This window comes from Zophobas morio, unplaced genomic scaffold (assembly GCF_036711695.1).
Source record: "Zophobas morio isolate AGI-343-1 ecotype UQ-CSIRO unplaced genomic scaffold, CSIRO_AGI_Zmor_V1 ptg000440l, whole genome shotgun sequence".
NCBI classification, from domain to species: domain Eukaryota; kingdom Metazoa; phylum Arthropoda; class Insecta; order Coleoptera; family Tenebrionidae; genus Zophobas; species Zophobas morio.
The window spans coordinates 41,080-47,079 of record NW_026972543.1 but is presented as its reverse complement, the minus strand read 5'-3'; positions in this window follow the sequence as shown (position 1 = coordinate 47,079).

The window sequence follows — 6,000 nt, the reverse complement described above, 5'->3', positions numbered from 1 at the left end:
ACGTCTCCTTTTCCTATTCTGAGTCGATTCTGCATGCTTTAAGTGTGTTTGGTGGCTCAGAACCATCAAAAAACGTTGAAATATAGTTCAAATTCAATAAAAATCGACAAAAATACAGTTTCTAGCTAAAATTTGATGGTTTCGTTGCACTTTCCGAGCCCGTAGGGTATCTGAGTGGCTTAAAAGTACAAGAAAACACTTCAAAAGTGACGTTTCTGAAGAATTTTAACAGTTTTCTTGTATCTACGAACGCCAGAATGCATAAAATTGACCTAAACGTCTCCTTTTCCTATTCTGAGTCGATTCTGCATGCTTTAAGTGTGTTTGGTGGCTCAGAACCATCAAAAAACGTTGAAATATAGTTCAAATTCAATAAAAATCGACAAAAATACAGTTTCTAGCTAAAATTTGATGGTTTCGTTGCACTTTCCGAGCCCGTAGGGTATCTGAGTGGCTTAAAAGTACAAGAAAACACTTCAAAAGTGACGTTTCTGAAGAATTTTAACAGTTTTCTTGTATCTACGAACGCCAGAATGCATAAAATTGACCTAAACGTCTCCTTTTCCTATTCTGAGTCGATTCTGCATGCTTTAAGTGTGTTTGGTGGCTCAGAACCATCAAAAAACGTTGAAATATAGTTCAAATTCAATAAAAATCGACAAAAATACAGTTTCTAGCTAAAATTTGATGGTTTCGTTGCACTTTCCGAGCTCGTAGGGTATCTGAGTGGCTTAAAAGTACAAGAAAACACTTCAAAAGTGACGTTTCTGAAGAATTTTAACAGTTTTCTTGTATCTACGAACGCCAGAATGCATAAAATTGACCTAAACGTCTCCTTTTCCTATTCTGAGTCGATTCTGCATGCTTTAAGTGTGTTTGGTGGCTCAGAACCATCAAAAAACGTTGAAATATAGTTCAGATTCAATAAAAATCGACAAAAATACAGTTTCTAGCTAAAATTTGATGGTTTCGTTGCACTTTCCGAGCCCGTAGGGTATCTGAGTGGCTTAAAAGTACAAGAAAACACTTCAAAAGTGACGTTTCTGAAGAATTTTAACAGTTTTCTTGTATCTACGAACGCCAGAATGCATAAAATTGACCTAAACGTCTCCTTTTTCTATTCTGAGTCGATTCTGCATGCTTTAAGTGTGTTTGGTGGCTCAGAACCATCAAAAAACGTTGAAATATAGTTCAAATTCAATAAAAATCGACAAAAATACAGTTTCTAGCTAAAATTTGATGGTTTCGTTGCACTTTCCGAGCCCGTAGGGTATCTGAGTGGCTTAAAAGTACAAGAAAACACTTCAAGAAAACACTTCAAAAGTGACGTTTCTGAAGAATTTTAACAGTTTTCTTGTATCTACGAACGCCAGAATGCATAAAATTGACCTAAACGTCTCCTTTTCCTATTCTGAGTCGATTCTGCATGCTTTAAGTGTGTTTGGTGGCTCAGAACCATCAAAAAACGTTGAAATATAGTTCAAATTCAATAAAAATCGACAAAAATACAGTTTCTAGCTAAAATTTGATGGTTTCGTTGCACTTTCCGAGCCCGCAGGGTATCTGAGTGGCTTAAAAGTACAAGAAAACACTTCAAAAGTGACGTTTCTGAAGAATTTTAACAGTTTTCTTGTATCTACGAACGCCAGAATGCATAAAATTGACCTAAACGTCTCCTTTTCCTATTCTGAGTCGATTCTGCATGCTTTAAGTGTGTTTGGTGGCTCAGAACCATCAAAAAACGTTGAAATATAGTTCAAATTCAATAAAAATCGACAAAAATACAGTTTCTAGCTAAAATTTGATGGTTTCGTTGCACTTTCCGAGCCCGTAGGATATCTGAGTGGCTTAAAAGTACAAGAAAACACTTCAAAAGTGACGTTTCTGAAGAATTTTAACAGTTTTCTTGTATCTACGAACGCCAGAATGCATAAAATTGACCTAAACGTCTCCTTTTCCTATTCTGAGTCGATTCTGCATGCTTTAAGTGTGTTTGGTGGCTCAGAACCATCAAAAAACGTTGAAATATAGTTCAAATTCAATAAAAATCGACAAAAATACAGTTTCTAGCTAAAATTTGATGGTTTCGTTGCACTTTCCGAGCCCGTAAGGTATCTGAGTGGCTTAAAAGTACAAGAAAACACTTCAAAAGTGACGTTTCTGAAGAATTTTAACAGTTTTCTTGTATCTACGAACGCCAGAATGCATAAAATTGACCTAAACGTCTCCTTTTCCTATTCTGAGTCGATTCTGCATGCTTTAAGTGTGTTTGGTGGCTCAGAACCATCAAAAAACGTTGAAATATAGTTCAAATTCAATAAAAATCGACAAAAATACAGTTTCTAGCTAAAATTTGATGGTTTCGTTGCACTTTCCGAGCCCGTAGGGTATCTCAGTGGCTTAAAAGTACAAGAAAACACTTCAAAAGTGACGTTTCTGAAGAATTTTAACAGTTTTCTTGTATCTACGAACGCCAGAATGCATAAAATTGACCTAAACGTCTCCTTTTCCTATTCTGAGTCGATTCTGCATGCTTTAAGTGTGTTTGGTGGCTCAGAACCATCAAAAAACGTTGAAATATAGTTCAAATTCAATAAAAATCGACAAAAATACAGTTTCTAGCTAAAATTTGATGGTTTCGTTGCACTTTCCGAGCCCGTAGGGTATCTGAGTGGCTTAAAAGTACAAGAAAACACTTCAAAAGTGACGTTTCTGAAGAATTTTAACAGTTTTCTTGTATCTACGAACGCCAGAATGCATAAAATTGACCTAAACGTCTCCTTTTCCTATTCTGAGTCGATTCTGCATGCTTTAAGTGTGTTTGGTGGCTCAGAACCATCAAAAAACGTTGAAATATAGTTCAAATTCAATAAAAATCGACAAAAATACAGTTTCTAGCTAAAATTTGATGGTTTCGTTGCACTTTCCGAGCCCGTAGGGTATCTGAGTGGCTTAAAAGTACAAGAAAACACTCAAAAGTGACGTTTCTGAAGAATTTTAACAGTTTTCTTGTATCTACGAACGCCAGAATGCATAAAATTGACCTAAACGTCTCCTTTTCCTATTCTGAGTCGATTCTGCATGCTTTAAGTGTGTTTGGTGGCTCAGAACCATCAAAAAACGTTGAAATATAGTTCAAATTCAATAAAAATCGACAAAAATACAGTTTCTAGCTAAAATTTGATGGTTTCGTTGCACTTTCCGAGCCCGTAGGGTATCTGAGTGGCTTAAAAGTACAAGAAAACACTTCAAAAGTGACGTTTCTGAAGAATTTCAACAGTTTTCTTGTATCTACGAACGCCAGAATGCATAAAATTGACCTAAACGTCTCCTTTTCCTATTCTGAGTCGATTCTGCATGCTTTAAGTGTGTTTGGTGGCTCAGAACCATCAAAAAACGTTGAAATATAGTTCAAATTCAATAAAAATCGACAAAAATACAGTTTCTAGCTAAAATTTGATGGTTTCGTTGCACTTTCCGAGCCCGTAGGGTATCTGAGTGGCTTAAAAGTACAAGAAAACACTTCAAAAGTGACGTTTCTGAAGAATTTTAACAGTTTTCTTGTATCTACGAACGCCAGAATGCATAAAATTGACCTAAACGTCTCCTTTTCCTATTCTGAGTCGATTCTGCATGCTTTAAGTGTGTTTGGTGGCTCAGAACCATCAAAAAACGTTGAAATATAGTTCAAATTCAATAAAAATCGACAAAAATACAGTTTCTAGCTAAAATTTGATGGTTTCGTTGCACTTTCCGAGCCCGTAGGGTATCTGAGTGGCTTAAAAGTACAAGAAAACACTTCAAAAGTGACGTTTCTGAAGAATTTTAACAGTTTTCTTGTATCTACGAACGCCAGAATGCATAAAATTGACCTAAACGTCTCCTTTTCCTATTCTGAGTCGATTCTGCATGCTTTAAGTGTGTTTGGTGGCTCAGAACCATCAAAAAACGTTGAAATATAGTTCAAATTCAATAAAAATCGACAAAAATACAGTTTCTAGCTAAAATTTGATGGTTTCGTTGCACTTTCCGAGCCCGTAGGGTATCTGAGTGGCTTAAAAGTACAAGAAAACACTTCCAAAGTGACGTTTCTGAAGAATTTTAACAGTTTTCTTGTATCTACGAAAGCCAGAATGCATAAAATTGACCTAAACGTCTCCTTTTCCTATTCTGAGTCGATTCTGCATGCTTTAAGTGTGTTTGGTGGCTCAGAACCATCAAAAAACGTTGAAATATAGTTCAAATTCAATAAAAATCGACAAAAATACAGTTTCTAGCTAAAATTTGATGGTTTCGTTGCACTTTCCGAGCCTGTAGGGTATCTGAGTGGCTTAAAAGTACAAGAAAACACTTCAAAAGTGACGTTTCTGAAGAATTTTAACAGTTTTCTTGTATCTACGAACGCCAGAATACATAAAATTGACCTAAACGTCTCCTTTTCCTATTCTGAGTCGATTCTGCATGCTTTAAGTGTGTTTGGTGGCTCAGAACCATCAAAAAACGTTGAAATATAGTTCAAATTCAATAAAAATCGACAAAAATACAGTTTCTAACTAAAATTTGATGGTTTCGTTGCACTTTCCGAGCCCGTAGGGTATCTGAGTGGCTTAAAAGTACAAGAAAACACTTCAAAAGTGACGTTTCTGAAGAATTTTAACAGTTTTCTTGTATCTACGAACGCCAGAAGGCATAAAATTGACCTAAACATCTCCTTTTCCTATTCTGAGTCGATTCTGCATGCTTTAAGTGTGTTTGGTGGCTCAGAACCATCAAAAAACGTTGAAATATAGTTCAAATTCAATAAAAATCGACAAAAATACAGTTTCTAGCTAAAATTTGATGGTTTCGTTGCACTTTCCGAGCCCGTAGGGTATCTGAGTGGCTTAAAAGTACAAGAAAACACTTCAAAAGTGACGTTTCTGAAGAATTTTAACAGTTTTCTTGTATCTACGAACGCCAGAATGCATAAAATTGACCTAAACGTCTCCTTTTCCTATTCTGAGTCGATTCTGCATGCTTTAAGTGTGTTTGGTGGCTCAGAACCATCAAAAAACGTTGAAATATAGTTCAAATTCAATAAAAATCGACAAAAATACAGTTTCTAGCTAAAATTTGATGGTTTCGTTGCACTTTCCGAGCCCATAGGGTATCTGAGTGGCTTAAAAGTACAAGAAAACACTTCAAAAGTGACGTTTCTGAAGAATTTTAACAGTTTTCTTGTATCTACGAACGCCAGAATGCATAAAATTGACCTAAACGTCTCCTTTTCCTATTCTGAGTCGATTCTGCATGCTTTAAGTGTGTTTGGTGGCTCAGAACCATCAAAAAACGTTGAAATATAGTTCAAATTCAATAAAAATTGACAAAAATACAGTTTCTAGCTAAAATTTGATGGTTTCGTTGCACTTTCCGAGCCCGTAGGGTATCTGAGTGGCTTAAAAGTACATGAAAACACTTCAAAAGTGACGTTTCTGAAGAATTTTAACAGTTTTCTTGTATCTACGAACGCCAGAATGCATAAAATTGACCTAAACGTCTCCTTTTCCTATTCTGAGTCGATTCTGCATGCTTTAAGTGTGCTTGGTGGCTCAGAACCATCAAAAAACGTTGAAATATAGTTCAAATTCAATAAAAATCGACAAAAATACAGTTTCTAGCTAAAATTTGATGGTTTCGTTGCACTTTCCGAGCCCGTAGGGTATCTGAGTGGCTTAAAAGTACAAGAAAACACTTCAAAAGTGACGTTTCTGAAGAATTTTAACAGTTTTCTTGTATCTACGGACGCCAGAATGCATAAAATTGACCTAAACGTCTCCTTTTCCTATTCTGAGTCGATTCTGCATGCTTTAAGTGTGTTTGGTGGCTCAGAACCATCAAAAAACGTTGAAATATAGTTCAAATTCAATAAAAATCGACAAAAATACAGTTTCTAGCTAAAATTTGATGGTTTCGTTGCATTTTCCGAGCCCGTAGGGTATCTGAGTGGCTTAAAAGTACAAG